Below are 16,843 nucleotides of genomic sequence, written 5' to 3'. Positions count from 1 at the left end.
TTGGTACCCTTCCCCAGATCTGTGCCTTGACACAATCCTGTCTCAGAGCTCTACAAACAATTCCTTCAACCTCATAGCTTAGTTTTTGCTCTGACATGCACTATCAACTGTGTGCCTTTCCAAATCATTTACCACAGGTGGACTCCAATCAATTTGTAGAAACATCTCAAGGATGATCAATGGAAACCGGATGCATCTGAGCTCAATTTCGAGTCTCATAGCAAAGGATCTAAATACTTTTGTAAATAAGCTTTTTCTGTATTTCAAAAACCTGTTTTGGCTTTGTCATTATTGGGTGTTGTGTGTAGATGGATGAGGAAAAACATTTATTTCATCAATTATAGAGTAAGGCTGTAACGTAACAAAATGTGGAAAAAGTCATGAGGTCTGAATACTTTCCACATGCACTGTACTTGAAGGAGGCTTAATCAAGCTAGTCGGATTGATTATTTTCTGGTATCCCTTTCTATGGTGCCAAAAGTGAATGAAGTATTGATTGAGGATTGATTGTGATCAGATCATCAACCAAGGACAGGGATATTGGAAATTTAACCAGAGTTTGACTGACACTACTTTCTTAACAAAAAGGAATATTATAACAGACAGGTTCAGCAGACCCACTATCATATGGGATCCCTTTAAATGTGCCTTTAGAGGCCACTGAAATACATTTTCATCCCAAAAACTGAAACGGTATTGCTTCACGGAGAAAAGACTTACAACAGAAATAGAAAATCTAACATTACACATCAATGGTGTAGATAGATGTAATACAGAAGCAAGAGGAGTTTGAGGAACTTATTCAGGAAAGATTAGGTTTCTTTTATTAAAAAAACCTAGAGCAAATCTGATGGAGAATGACAAACCATGCACAAAGTTTTTCCTAAACCTTCAATATAGAAACAAACAAAAATAACCTAACATTTAAAAAAAAAAAATTTATACAAATGATGGAAAAATCCTTGTCTCGATACTTTGAATGAGGACGTGTAATATTTTCAACAAATATTCTGTTGCCAATGTCACAATCGTTGGAATAATTATCGGACCAGGCTGCAGCGCGATATGGTTTCCACATATTATTTATTAAAAACGCACAAAACAACAAAGAAAGAACGAAACAAACTAAGAGGTGTAACATACACAAACTCAAAACAATATTCCATAAAACACAGGTGGAAAAAAATGTGACTTAAATATCATCCCCAATCAGAGACAACGATAGCCAGCTGCCTCTAATTGGGAATCATACCAAACACCAACATAGAAAAACTAAACTAGAACCCCACATAGAAAATAATAACTAGAAAACCCCCCAGTCACGCCCTGACCTACTCTACCATATAAAATAAGGGCTCTCTATGGTCAGGACGTGACAGTCAAGTTCCTCCAACCTCGCTTGACAACACATTTTGTTTTATCCTTCTCTCCAAAAATCATGTTAAACTATCTGCAACACAAAAAAAATATTATGAAAGCCTAATTACACATGAGGAACTATGGTTGGCAATTGGTTTCTGTCAGACGGGGGGAAAACCCTGAAATAACACATATGGAATTATGTAGTAACCATAAAAGTGTTAAACAAATAAAAATATGTTTTATATTTGAGATTCTTGAAATAGCCACCCTTTACCTTGATGACAGCTTTGCACACTCTTGGCATTCTCTCAACCAGCTTCATGAGGTAGTCACCTGGAATGCATTTCAGTTAACAGGTGTGCCTTCTTAAAAGTTAAAAGTTATTTTGTGGAATTTCTTAACGCGTTTGAGCCAATCAGTGTGTTGTGACAAGGTAGGGGGGTATAAGGAAGATAGTAAAAGACCAAGTTCATATTGCGGCAAGAACAGCTCAAATAAGCAAAGAGAAATGACAGTCCATCATTACTTTAAGACATGAAGTGTCACGGCCGTCGAATGAAGAGGACCAAAGCGCAGGTGGTGAGCGTACATGTTCCTTTTATTTAGGATGACGCTGACAAAAACAATAAACAATACAAAACAACCGTGAAGCTTAAGGGCTATGTGCCACAAACAAAGTTAACTACCCACAACAAAAGGAGGGAAAAAGGGCTACCTCAGTATGGTTCCCAATCAGATACAACGATAGACAGCTTTCCCTGATTGAGAACCATACCCGGCCAAAACATAGAAACACAAAATCATATAAAACAAAACATAGAATTCCCACCCCAAATCACACCCTGACCAAATCAAATAGAGACATAAAAAAGGCTCTCTAAGGCCAGGCGTGACATGAAGGTTAGTCAATATGGAACATTTCAAGAACTTTGAAAGTTTCTTCAAGTGCAGTCGCAAAAACCATTAAGCGCTATGATTAAACTGGCTCTCATGAGGACCGTCACAGGAATGGAAGACCCGGAGTTACCTCTGCTGCAGAGGATAACTTCATTATAGTTCCAGGCCTCAGAAATTGAAGCCCAAATAAATGCTTTACAAAGTTCAAGAAACAGACACATCTCAACATCAACTCCTCAGAGGAGACCGTGTGAATCAGGCCTTCATGGTTGAATTGCTATAAAGAAACCACTACTAATATAACGACACAGGGCGAGACCCAGATGCAGACACAGGAGGCAGACCAAGCATCCAAGGCAACTGGCTAAAGTTGGCTAGCTTGCTAGCTAGCTACTTTCAGACACAAATGAGAGAACACCTCACTCTGACCATTTTACTCACCCTAGCAGAGCTGGTTAGCTAGGCTGATTACCTGTTATCCAGAGCATTCGTCACAAACTACTTTTTTTTGCTTACATTTACTGACATATTCAGCCGGAGTCATTCAAATAAAACCATGGACTTCAAGTTGGAAGCATTTGTGGAAAACCTTACATGGAAGATGCTTGATAAATGTACAAAGGCACATTTGCTCATCATTGCAAAGCACTATGACATCAAGGTGGCATCCAAAAGCGGAAGTCAAAGAGTTGATCGCTGCTTTGGTGGAGGAGGAAATCCTTCCGGAAAGGGAGGTTGATGTACATCTTGTAGACGTGCAACTGAGGGAGCTAGAACTAAAGGCAAAGTTGGAGCAACAAAAATTAAAGCTTGAGTACAGGGAAAGAGAACAAAAACGAGAGAGTGCAGCCAGACTAGAACGTGTGCATGTCATTTGATTGAAAGAGATGGAGCTGGAAGCACGACAAATGGAGATAGATCTGGAAATACTCCAAAACCAATTAGGCCATCCTACACACTCAACAGTTTGATCTTGGTTGGAACAGCCGACTTGCAATGCCTTTCAATGAAAAGGAGGTGGATGTATATTTTACTCTGTTTGAGCCACATCCCAAAAATGGCCACGAGATATGAAAAAGCCTGAGTTTTGGTTCCCCCTGTTTGTTATGCTCCATATTCTTTTTACTGCCTATCTTAAGATGTTGTAGGTTTATCTTTGTTTGTCTTTTGGAGGCAAACCTAGTGGGCATCCATGGTGGGTGTCTTTTAAAACCCCTTACTAGTGGCTTTAAAATTCTCAGGGATAGCCCCTTTTTTCAATTTTTGCCTAAATGACATACCCAAATCTAACTGCCTGTAGCTCCTCTGAGCATTGTCTACCCAGGCTACCTTGACCACACATCACTAGTGTGGGGTTACTCTCCTCAATTGAAGGTTGAGTGAGAGAGAAAAATGGTTATCAGCTACACCTGATTGTATTGTCCTTTCAGAGCATTTATCTATGTCCTGTTTTCTTCCACTTCAGGTGACGGATAGCCAAGTGAACAATTGTATCACAGATTTATCAAGTCCTCTGTCCGATCCACTGATGGGTGGTAGTCATACGATCCACCTTCGATAAACCATTTGTAGATGGGCTGCTGCAACATAAACACACAGACACAGGGGGTGTACTGAGGCCTACGGTAAGAGTTCAACATTTGCAAAACAATCCGTTTTCATAACTTCATAAGTCTGCATATTCATAATTTTTTGTCCAAAATGAAAAGGCATGCTGTCGTACAAGGTTAGTAGCTACATTTTACATCAGATGTACATACATTCCGGATACTCCCGTAAAGCCCATCTCATTGGTTATCTAGCTAGCTTGGTTTGACCCGATTGGTGCTTATTTGACAAAGTTAGAGTCGTTCAAGTGAAGACCAGCCACGTCATCGGCGTGCCTGTGAAGGGGTCGCTCTCTGACCACATATGGTGTTCTATAGGATATACTACACCCTATTGATATAGTGAAATCTTGTTACGTTTTAGGATATCTGCAGAATACATGCAAATATGATTTAACTCATTGAAATAATGTTTAGGGTGAGATTTTCACAGATTCCTTTCATGGCAAATTGAATGATTGGAAATACAAAATCGATCGTGCATGTTATATGGACTTTTTTAGGACATGAAAAATTATTTTATCTAACAAAACGATGCTTCAGGTTATCTCTGGGACCCTTTGGATGATAAATCAGAGCAAGATTTCAGAATGTAAGTACACATTTCACCATCAGAGGTGAATTCATCAAACCTATCGCGGTAAAATACAACCATTTTTTAAAAAGGTTTTTTGTTGTTAGGAGCTCTCCTCAAACAATAACATGGCATTTTTTCAGGAATAAGTGTATTTTAAAAATAAGTGTATTGTTATGTCATCACTGATGTCTGAACAGGTCTTATATCTTCACATACAATAAAAACGTTCTTCATATCAAACATTCATGTCCTATTTCCCAAGCAAAACACCCAAGTAGCACCGAATCTATACATTCACTTAGGAATTACACTTTGTCTGGATTTCAGTTACGTCTTTAATGCATGCGTATCGTTTAATGATGCTATCATTTAAGGATGCTTTTAAACGCCGTCTGTGACATATTTTGAATACTATTTTCTGACCAGCAAACTGTTAGACTACTATTCATTCACCATGTACCTCTGTGCTCTTTTTGTTGATTACACAATGAGAACTTGGAAAGGGGGACATAATTGTTGCGCCCAGTTCATTGAATGTAATTCAGAATGCTGCAGGTGTGTGTAATTATAACATGAACATAAACATCTAACTATGGCACAACTTTACATCTATAGATGTTTATTTGGATTCCCATTTTAGCTTTTGTAGAAGCAGCAGCTACTCTTCCTGGGGGTCCATAAAAATCACAAAACCTGACAAGTAACAAAACAGACAAGGACAGTCACACAAATGTAAAATACAATGATATACACACAATACAACAACAAAAATAATTGTGTGTTTTTGAGTGTCTGTGTGTAAGGTTCTGCCTTTCTTTTCTTAGTCGCTTTTCTTTTCTTCGTCAACCTTGTGTTCTTTTTCTTTGTGTTCTTGAACGTAGCCCTGTTTCTTTGTGTTCTGGAACGTAGCCCTGTCTTTCATTTTTGTTCATTGATTTCACCTGTGTTAGTTTCTCACCTGGTCTCATCAGCTCCCTATTTAGTTCAGTTCTTTCTGATTGTATGGTTGTGAGGTATTGTTTGTTTTTGACTGCCTACCTGTGATTGACTATTGCCTGCATGTGACCACTATTCCTACTTTCTGACATCTGCTGTGCGTGAATCTACACCTATTTCTCCCTGAGTATTCATTACACTGTGTGTGTCTCCTCACAGTTCCGCCATTCATAAGATGTTGTTTAATAAAAAAATGTAAGGCCATTTTGCTTTTGCTTGAGTAATTGGAGATGGAAGGAGCAATCATGACTCTGTATAATACTGTGCGTTGCTGTGAATTTGTTTTTGACTTGAGGTCTCTGAAGAGACCCTTGGTGGTAACTGAACTTATTTTCTCAAATGTTTGCATCTACCTCTTTTGACTCCAGCCACTGTTACTCTTTACGTCTTTGCTGCTTCAAATGACATTTTCCCATCTGCCTCGAGAGAGAGAGAGAGAGAGAGAGAGAGAGAGAGAGAGAGAGAGAGAGAGAGAGAGAGAGAGTCCAATCAACCTCAAGCTACTGGTCTTTCTCAAGGATGGCGACATCCTATTTTCTTCAAAGAGAGAGTGTCTGCATCCCAAATGAACGCTATTCCCTATGTGGTTCCGATAGAGAGTATTACAATAGTAGTGGGCCCTGGACAAAAGTACTGCACTACATAGGTAAAGGGTGCCATGTGGGATGCAACCAGAGTGCTTCATTTTCAAAGGAGCTATTACTTGCCCTCTATCGGCGTGTAGTCCTTGAACCAAAACATCATCCTTCAAAAGATTTCTTCCTACCTGGGTCATTCTTCTTCTTCTTCAACACTAACAAATACAGGCTTTATAAATAGAGATTGGTCAATATTGGGGAAGGTTCATTCTGAGTTTTATATTCAGTTCTAAGCAGGTCCATTGATTGCTACAGGCAATACCAACAGTTGTGATTCATTCTACTCATTGGCTGGAACATGGATCACTTTGCTACTCGTGGAAAGGGGTTTTATTAGAATATGTAGATTGAATTTGTGATTTAATTTGCCATATTGGTATTCTGTCATTTTGTTTTGGGAAACATATGGTACAGGGCATCAATCCAATGCCTTCATAGTGTGCCCCTTCCCAGTGTCCTTTCACTGAGCTAAAAGTAATAATAATACAAATAGTAGTAGTTTGGAAGGGAATTTATGTAAAGTGGTTGTGACCACATATGAACCAAAAGATCTGGGTCACACTTTATTTGGATAGTCTGAGTTACTAAAATTAAAAACAAACTATCTGTTGATAACCAACTGCTTGCTAAGGTAACAGTTAGTGTTAGGTTAAGAATAAAGGTTAGGGTAAGTGTTAAAGTTAGAGGTTAGGGTTAAGTTTAAGGTTAGGATAAGGGCTAGGGCTAGTAGATAGTTGAAATGTTACTTAGTCTGTAGAACATTTACAGACGGAGTATCCAAATTTACATTTACATTTACATTTAAGTCATTTAGCAGACGGCTCTTATCCAGAGCGACTTACAATTGGTGCTTTCACCTTATGACATCCAGTGGAACAGCCACTTTGCAATAGTGCATCTAGGTCTTTTAAGGGGGGGGGGGGGGAGAAGGATTACTTTATCCTATCCTAGGTATTCCTTAAAGAGGTGGGGTTTCAGGTGTCTCCGGAAGGTGGTGATTGACTCCGCTGTCTAGGCGGTGCTACCTATCTTCTGCAATCAATAGAACAATCTTCGACATAAGCCTCTCTATCAGTGGCATTTCCTTTGAAGGGAAGTCGATGAGTTTCAGGCACCACGAAAGATGAAGTTAATGATATGTATTTTAGAGATCATTTCTTTCAGGTTTCTGGGAAACCACCTAAAGCTTGGATACATGCTAATCAGGGAGATGGAACTGCAGCAGAGTTCCATTCCATTCAGACAAGAATTGAGGTATTCCGTTATGTCAGAATTCGGATTAATCTAATAATTCACGTTCTAGCTGTCTGATGATAGCCTTTGGGGACAGCCTAATCAAATATGTGCTCCTTTGAAAATGAAGCACTCTGGTTGCGTCCCACATGGCACCCTTTTACCTATGTAGTGCAGTACTTTTGCCAGGGCCCACTACTATTGCATGTTTTACAATGAATATTTACTGCCACATATTTGATTACCCCATCAGAACAATGACCTCTATCAATATGTAAATCATTTAATCATCCTCCATGTTAGACACAGTGGGCTGACTGATCAGGGCAGTAGGCATAAAGGACCCTCTGGTGTGAACAGCTCTCTCAGCCAGTGACTTGCATTATTTACATGTTTGTGATTAGTTAAGCTTCACATGGAGCCTCCATCTGGTAGGAGGGAGAGGGAAGTGGAATGGTAGAGAAATGGGGGTTATTGGCCCGGTTTACTCTTACTGAGAGAGGGAAGGAATAACATAGGGGCTAAAATATTTTTACTTTGTCTTAGTGTTATGAACTGTACTGTAGGTACCCTGTACTCTAGCTTATTGCAGCGATGTACAGTGGTTCTTCCTTTAAAGTTGCATTATATTGCAGAACACCTTGCGGGCTGCCTCAGAATTCTATGGCACGTTATTTAAGTGTCAGCCATTGCTGCCATTAATGCTGGTTAGTGCTAGTTTGACCCCCAGACGATATCTTTGAGAAGCATTTACAGATTTTAATATTGGCTGTACTAGAGAATTTAAAACATTTTTTGTAAGAACATAGCATATGGGATTGATTTTAAGAAACGTAGGGTTTCTGGTAGGAAAATATGATGCTGTACAACGTGACCGGTCGGGAGTAGACTATTAAAAGCAAAATAATCCTAACATTTCCACACCCTAATTGTAGGCTAACCAATACCCAAACGGAGATTGACATATCTGATATTTGCAGAAACCTTAAATTCTTGTTAATCTAACTGCAATGTCCAATTTACAGTAGCTATTACAGTGAAAGAATACCATGCTATTGTTTGAGGAGAGTGCACAATTTTCAACATGAAAAGTTATTAATAAACAAATTAGGCACATTTGGGCAGTCTTGAAACAACATTTTGAACAGAAATGCATTGGTTCATTGGATCACTCTAAAACTTTGCACATACACTGATGCCATCTAGTGGCCAAAATCTAAATTGCAGCTGGGCTGGAATAATACATTATGGCCTTTCTCTTGCATTTCAAAAATGATGGTACAAAAAAATGCACAAAAAAACGGTTGGCTTTTTAAAAATTATCTTTTGACCCCTTAATACTCGCCTTTGAAAAGCCAACTGACATTTACTCTTAAAGTGCTGACCGGCTGCACCCTCTTTAAACACTGTTTTATTATTTGATCCTGCTGGTCATCTATGAATGGTTGAACAGCTTGAAAATGATCTAGCCTTTATGGCCATGTACTCTTATAATCTCCAACCAGTTCGGATTTAAGTATAACTTTTGTGATGGACGCCTTTAGTGAGAGGTCTAATGCTTTAATATTTCATAATTTCTGCCCTCAATTTCATATTCATTATATAAATAGGCCCATGTGCACCTTCATCAGATGAACTTAAAATGTCGGCTAAAGCGATTTAATTCATGAATGCATTAGATATTCTGTATTTTTATTTACAGTAGTGATGGACAGTTGGAGGCATTTTATTTTTACAAGCATGGTTTTAGAGTACTTAAGCATCGAATACATTGCACATTTGCCCATTTTGGCCTTTAGCCTGTTACTCCTACCCCCTACTTTTTCGAACATTCTGTTAAAAATCGCGCAACGTTTCAGCGCCCTGCTACTCATGCCAGGAATATAGTATATGCATATGATTACTATGTGTGGATAGAAAACACTCAGACGTTTATTAAACTGGTTAAATCACGGCTGTGACTATAACAGAACGTGCGTTTCATCGAAAAGTGCAGGAAAATCTGATCACTGAAAATGGAAAAATATATCCATGCGCCACTTCAACCCATTGATAAAGGTGAACCACATTAAATGGGGCCGAGGTTGCAATACCTACAGCTTCCACACGATGTCAACAGTCTTGTCATATGCCTAGGATTTTTTTCTTGGTCAAACTGACGCAAGGCAGCGCCTTTCTTCCGGTCTCTGACCGGATATTTTGGTTGAGATTTACCTGGACATTATTTCCAGACGTACAGCTATAGAATATACATCGCCTCGTGATCAATTTGATCGCTTATTAACGTTTACTAATACCTAAAGTTGCATTACAAAAGTATTTTGAAGTGTTTTGTGAAAGTTTATCGTTGAAAAAGTGACGTTACGTTATAAAACGCTATTTTTTTCCTTGATCACACAGTCTTCATAGATCGATATCTAGGCTATATATGGACCGATTTAATCGAAAAAAAGACCCAATAGTGATGTTTATGGGACATCTAGGAGTGCCAACAAAGAAGATGGTCAAAGGTAATGAATGTTTTAGATTTTATTTGTGCGTTTTGTGTAGCGCCGACTATGCTAATTATTTTGTTTACGTCCCCTGCGGGTCTTTTGGGGTGTTACATGCTATCAGATAATAGCTTCTCATGCTTTCGCCGAAAAGCATTTTAAAAATCTGACTTGTTGCCTGGATTCACAACGAGTGTACCTTTAATTCAGTACACTGCATGTGTATTTTAATGAACGTTTGAGTTTTAACGAGTGCTATTAGCATTTAGTGTAGCGCATTTGCATTTCCAGATCTCTAGATGGGACGCCTGCGTGCCAGGTAGGAGCAAGAGTTTAAGCTACACTTTACAATAGGACAAATATATTATAAAAAAATATACAAATTAGATTATAAAAAAAACTGTGTTAAAATGTATATGTATTAAAAGTAGTCTTGCTTGTCTCAGACCAGCGTGAAACGGTGTTGAAATAGTTGGCCACATGCACAGTAAATGCACAAAGAGCATCTCAAGGACCCACAATACAAAGTCCAGGGGCTCTTACTGTAGGCCTCAGTACACCCCCTGTGTCTGTGTTTATGTTGCAGCAGCCCATCTACAAATGGTTTATCGAAGGTGGATCGTAAGACTACCACCCATCAGTGGATCGGACAGAGGACTTGATAAACCTGAAGTGGAAGAAAACAGGACAGAGATAAATGCTCTGAAAAGACTATACAATCAGGTGTAGCTGATAACCATGTTTATCTCTCATTCAACCTTCAATTGAGGAGAGTAACAATGCCTACCCTGTGTGAATTAATGAAAAATATATTTGCATTTTATAATTTTTCATCTTTATGTTTTTTTTCTGCATGAAATAATTTATTTCTGAATTAGTACTTCCCAAATTTGTGGTGATGTGGTACAAAGTGCACAAGGAGGCCAGGGGATAATCACCCTCAACATGTGCCTTTCTCCAGCTCTTCAAACTCAATGCAGGGCACTGACATAACTTGTGCATGTGTGCTTTTACCTTATACTGCCAGCTAACGGACATCAAACGGCAGGCCGAGAGGTTCGCTGCCTTTTCATGTGTCAATATGTCTTATTCACTCAAAACAATGTGCATGAGAATTGGTGTTAAAAAAGTAATGGGATAGGCAGGAGGATAGGCAGAGCAATGGACAGCATATGTCATATGTTGCCTTTTGGCGGTTACTTTCGTTTTACTGCTAGCTAAAGATAAGCTGATCAGGATGGCTAAGACATTGCATCTGAAAAAGTATGATTCTCCAGCGAAACAGTGGCTAATAAGGGATGGAAGTTTAAGCTTAGGGATCTACTGTACATCAAAGGAACACCAGAGCTTAGGGACCTACATCAAAGGAAGATACAGAAAATAACACGATAATCTGACTGGTATCAACGGAAAGACTGGCCCTGTGGCTGCGCTGTTATTAGCTGCCTGTACTGCTTCTCCTGCTGTTCTCCACAGCATTTGGACAAGAGCCGGTTACTGCAACTTGAGCAACTTGCCTATAGCACTCAACAAGTGTGAGAAGTCTGTCTCACATCCAAAGCCAGACAGCTCTTAAGACATTTGACAGCTCACGTATAGATCTGTTGTTGAATGAACATCAGCATGCACAATACAAAGGTAAAATGGAACAGTGACATTTTTAAAGACCTAGCTAATTAATGCTCATCATGCTACCTAGGTAAACAGGATTTGGCATTTCATGGTTATATACGCAACATGCAACAATTTCAAATATTTTACTGAGTTACAGTTCATATAAGGAAATCAGTCAATTTAAATTAATTAATTAGGCCTTAATCTAGGGATTTCACATGACTGAGAACACAGATATGCATCTTTAAAGAACTTTAAAAATGGTAGGGCATAGATCAGGAAACCAGTCAGTATCTGGTGTGACTACCATTTGCCTCATGCAGCGCGACACATCTCCTTCGCATGGAGTTGATCAGGCTTTTGATTGTGGCCTGTAGAATGTTGTCCCACTCCTCTTCAATGGCTGTGCAAAGTTGCTGGATACTGGCGGGAACTGGAACATGCTATCGTACACGTTGATCCAGGGCATCCCAAACATGCTCAATGGGTGAAATGTCTGGTGAGTATGCAGGCCATGGAATAACTGGGACATTTTCCAGGAATTGTGTACAGATCCTTGCGACATGGGGCCGTGCATTATCATGCTGAAACATGAGGTGACGGCAAAGGATGAATGGCACGCCAATTGGCTTCAGGATCTCGTCACGGTATCTCTGTGCATTCAAATTGACATCGATAAATGCCCATACCATAAGCCCACCGCCATCATGGGGCACTATGTTGACATCAGCAAACCACTCGCCCACACAACGCCATACATATGGTCTGCGGTTGTGAGGCAGGTTGGATCTACTGCCAAATTCTCTAAAATTACGTTGGAGGCGACTTATGGTCGACAAATGAACATTATGGGCGGGTGGGACTGTGGCATCCCACCTGGCCAACATCCGGTGAAATTGCAGAGCGCGAAATTCAAACTACAGAATTATAAATATTTAACTTTCATAAAATCACAAGGGTAATACATCAAAATAAAGCTTAACTTCTTGTTAATCCAGCCGCTGTGTCAGATTTCAAAAAGGCTTTACAGTGAAAGCAAACCATGCTATTATCTGAGGACAGCGCCCCGCATACAAACACATGAAAATCATATTTCTACCAAGCAGTTGCACCACAAAATTCAGAAATAGCGATATAATTAATGCCTTACCTTTTGATGATCTTCTTCTGTTGGCACTCCAAAATGTCCCAGAAACATCAATAATGTCCTTCTTTATGTCCCAAAAATGTCCATTTATTTGGCGCGTTTGATTCAGAAATACACCGGTTTCAACTCGCCTAACATGCCTACAAAGTATCTAATAAGTTACCTGTAAACGTGGTCCAAACATTTCAAACAACCTCAGGTACCCTAAAACGTAAATAATCATAAGAATTATGAAATAAACTGTTTCTAATACCGGATAAAAACAATGTGAAGTGCGCTCCAGTTCACGTGCACCAAAACAGTAGATTCCACCTGGAGTGACACTTACAATGAATAGGACTACTTCTTCATTTCTCAAAAGAAAAACATCAAACAATTTCTAAAGACTGTTGACATCTAGTGGAAGCCATAGGAACTGCAACCAGGTTCTTCATAAATAGGGTATCCCATAGAAACCATTTACATTTTACATTTAAGTCATTTAGCAGACGCTCTTATCCAGAAGCGACTTACAAATTAGTGCATTCACCTTATGACATCCAGTGGAACAGTAGTGCATCTAAATATTTTAAGGGGGGGTGAGAGGGATTACTTTATCCTATCCTAGGTATTCCTTAAAGGGGTGGGGTTTCAGGTGTCTCCGGAAGGTGGTGATTGACTCCGCTGTCCTGGCGTCGTGAGGAGTTTGTTCCACCATTGGGGGGCCAGAGCAGCGAACAGTTTTGACTGGGCTGAGCGGGAACTGTACTTCCTCAGTGGTAGGGAGGCGAGCAGGCCAGAGGTGGATGAACGCAGTGCCCTTGTTTGGGTGTAGGGCCTGATCAGAGCCTGGAGGTACTGAGGTGCCGTTCCCCTCACAGCTCCGTAGGCAAGCACCATGGTCTTGTAGCGGATGCGAGCTTCAACTGGAAGCCAGTGGGAGAGAGCGGAGGAGCGGGGTGACGTGAGAGAACTTGGGAAGGTTGAACACCAGCGGGCTGCGGCGTTCTGGATGAGTTGTAGGGGTTTAATGGCACAGGCAGGGAGCCCAGCCAACAGCGGTTGCAGTAATCCAGACGGGAGATGACAAGTGCCTGGATTAGGACCTGCGCCGCTTCCTGTGTGAGCAGGGTCGTACTCTGCGGATGTTGTAGAGCATGAACCTACAGGAACGGGCCGCCTTGATGTTAGTTGAGAGCGACAGGGTGTTGTCCAGGATCACGCCAAGGTTCTTAGCGCTCTGGGAGGAGGACACAATGGAGTTGTCAACCGTGATGGCGAGATCATGGAACGGGCAGTCCTTCCCGGGAGGAAGAGCAGCTCCGTCTTGCCGGGGTTCAGCTTGAGGTGGTGATCCGTCATCCACACTGATATGTCTGCCAGACATGCAGAGATGCGATTCGCCACCTGGTCATCAGAAGGGGGAAAGGAAGATTAATTGTGTGTCGTCTGCATAGCAATGATAGGAGAGACCATGTGAGGTTATGACAGAGCCAAGTGACTTGGTGTATAGCGAGAATAAGGAGAGGGCCTAGAACAGAGCCCTGGGGGACACCAGTGGTGAGCACGTGGTGGTGGATTCTCGCCACGCCACCTGGTAGGAGCGACCTGTCAGGTAGGAGCGCAATCCAAGCGTGGGCCGCGCCAGAGATGCCCAGCTCGGAGAGGGTGGGAGGAGGATCTGATGGTTCACAGTATCGAAGGCAGCCGATAGGTCTAGAAGGATGAGAGCAGAGGAGAGAGAGTTAGCTTTAGCAGTGCGGAGGCGCCTCCGTGATACAGAGAAGAACAGTCTCAGTTGAATGACTAGTCTTGAAACCTGACTGATATGGATCAAGAAAGGTCATTCTGAGAGAGATAGCGGGAGAGCTGGCCAAGGACGGCACGTTCAAGAGTTTTGGAGAGAAAAAGAAAAGAAGGGATACTGGTCTGTAGTTGTTGACATCGGAGGGATCGAGTGTAGGTTTTTCAGAAGGGTGCAACTCTCGCTCTCTTGAAACGGAAGGGACGTAGCCAGCGGTCAGGGATGAGTTGATGAGCGGGAGGTGAGGTAAGGGAGAAGGTCTCCGGAAATGGTCTGGAGAAGAGAGGAGGATAGGGTCAAGCGGGCAGGTTGTTGGGCGGCCGGCCATCACAAGGCAGAGATTTCATCTGGAGAGAGGGAGAAAGAGGTCAGAGCATAGGGTAGGGCAGTGTGAGCAGAACCAGCGGTGTCGTTTGACTTAGCAAGCGAGGATCGGATGTCGTCGACCTTCTTCTTTCAAAATGGTTGTGAAGTCATCTGCAGAGAGGAGGAGGAGGGAGGAGGTTCAGGAGGAGAGAGAAGGTGGCAAGAGCTTCCTAGGGGTTAGAGGCAGATGCTTGGAATTTAGAGTGGTAGAAAGTGGCTTTAGCAGCAGAGAAGAGGAAAATGTAGAAGAGGAGGTGAAAGGATGCCAGGTCCGCCCAGAGAGGCGGGATTTTCCTCCATTTCCGCTCGGCTGCCGGAAGGAACCCTGTTCTGTGAGCTCGCAATGAGTCGTCGAACCCCACGGAGGCGGGAGGAGGACCGAGCCGGCCTGGAGGATAGGGGACATAGAGAGTCAAAGGATGCAGAAAGGGAGGAGAGGAGGGGTTGAGGAGGCAGAATCAGGAGATAAGGTTGGAGAAAGGTTTGAGCAGAGGGAAGAGATGATAGGATGGAAGAGGAGAGAGTAGCGGGGAGAGAGAGCGAAGGTTGGGACGGCGCGATACCATCCAGTAGGGGCAGTGTGGGAAGTGTTGGATGAGAGGCGAGAGGGAAAAGGATACAAGGTAGTGGTCGGAGACTTGGAGGAGTTGCAATGAGGTTAGTGGAAGGAGCAGCATCTAGTAAAGATGAGGTTGAGGCGTATTTCCTGCCTTTGAGTAGGGGGAAGGTGAGAGGTGAGGTCAAGGAGAGGAGTGGAAAGAAGGAGGCAGAGAATGAGTCAAGGTAGACGTGGGAAGTTGAAATGGCCCAGAACTGTGAGGAGTGAGCCGTCCTCAGGAAGAGGAGCTTATCAAGGCATCAAGCTCATTGATGAACTCTCCCGAGGGAACCTGGAGGGCGATAAATGATAAGGATGTTAAGCTTGAAAGGGCTGGTAACTGTGACAGCATGGAATTCAAGGAGGCGATAGACAGATGGGTAAGGGGGAGAAAAGAGAGAATGACCACTTGGGAGAGATGGGGATCCGGTGCCACCACCCGCTGACCAGAAGCTCTCGGGGTGTGCGAGAACACGTGGGCAGACGAAGAGAGAGCAGTAGGAGTAGCAGTGTTATCTGTGGTGATCCATGTTTCCGTCAGTGCCAAGAAGTCGAGGGACTGGAGGGAGGCATAGGCTGGAGATGAACTCTGCCTTTGTTGGCCGCAGATCGGCAGTTCCAGAGGCTACCGGAGACCTGGAACTCCACGTGGGTCGTGCGTGCTGGGACCACCAGATTAGGGTGGCCGCGGCCACGCGGTGTGGAGCGTTTGTATGGTCTGTGCAGAGAGGAGAGAACAGGGATAGACAGACACATAGTTGACAGGCTACACAAGAGGCTACGCTAATGCAAAGGAGATTGGAATGACAAGTGGACTACACGTCTCGAGTGTTCAGAAAGTTAAGCTTACGTAGCAAGAATCTTATTGACTAAAATGATTAAAATGATACAGTACTGCTGAAGTAGGCTAGCTGGCAGAGGCTGCGTTGTTGACTATGTAGGCTAGCTGGCAGTGGCTGCGTTGTTGACACTACACTAATCAAGTCGTTCCGTTGAGTGTAATAGTTTCTACTGTGCTGCTATTCGGGGCTAGCTGGCTAGCTAGCAGTGTTGATTACGTTACGTTGCGTTAAAAGAACAACAATAGCTGGCTAGCTAACCTAGGAAATCGCTCTAGACTACACAATTATCTTTGATACAAAGACGGCTATGTAGCTAGCTATGTAGCTAGCTACGATCAAACAAATCAAGCCGTTGTACTGTAATGAAATGAAATGAAAAATGTGATACTACCTGTGGAGCGGCGAAATGCGACCGGGTTGTTGAGTGCGGAAGTTCTGTTCGGTAGACGTTGGCTAGCTGTTGGCTAGCTAGCAGTGTCTCCTACGTTAAGGACGACAAATAGCTGGCTAGCTAACCTCAGTAAATTAAGATAATCACTCTAAAACTACACACTCTAAACTACACAATTATCTTGGATACGAAGACAGCAAAGACAACTATGTAGCTAGCTAACACTACACTAATCAAGTCGTTCAGTTGAGTGTAATAGTTGTGCTGCTAATCGGTAGACGGTGGACGTTAGCTAGCTGG

The sequence above is a fragment of the Oncorhynchus nerka genome, linkage group LG27, assembly GCF_034236695.1.
Source record: "Oncorhynchus nerka isolate Pitt River linkage group LG27, Oner_Uvic_2.0, whole genome shotgun sequence".
Taxonomy (NCBI): Eukaryota; Metazoa; Chordata; class Actinopteri; order Salmoniformes; family Salmonidae; genus Oncorhynchus; species Oncorhynchus nerka.
The sequence above is the reverse complement of the archived record's forward strand: the minus strand, read 5'-3'. Positions refer to the sequence as shown.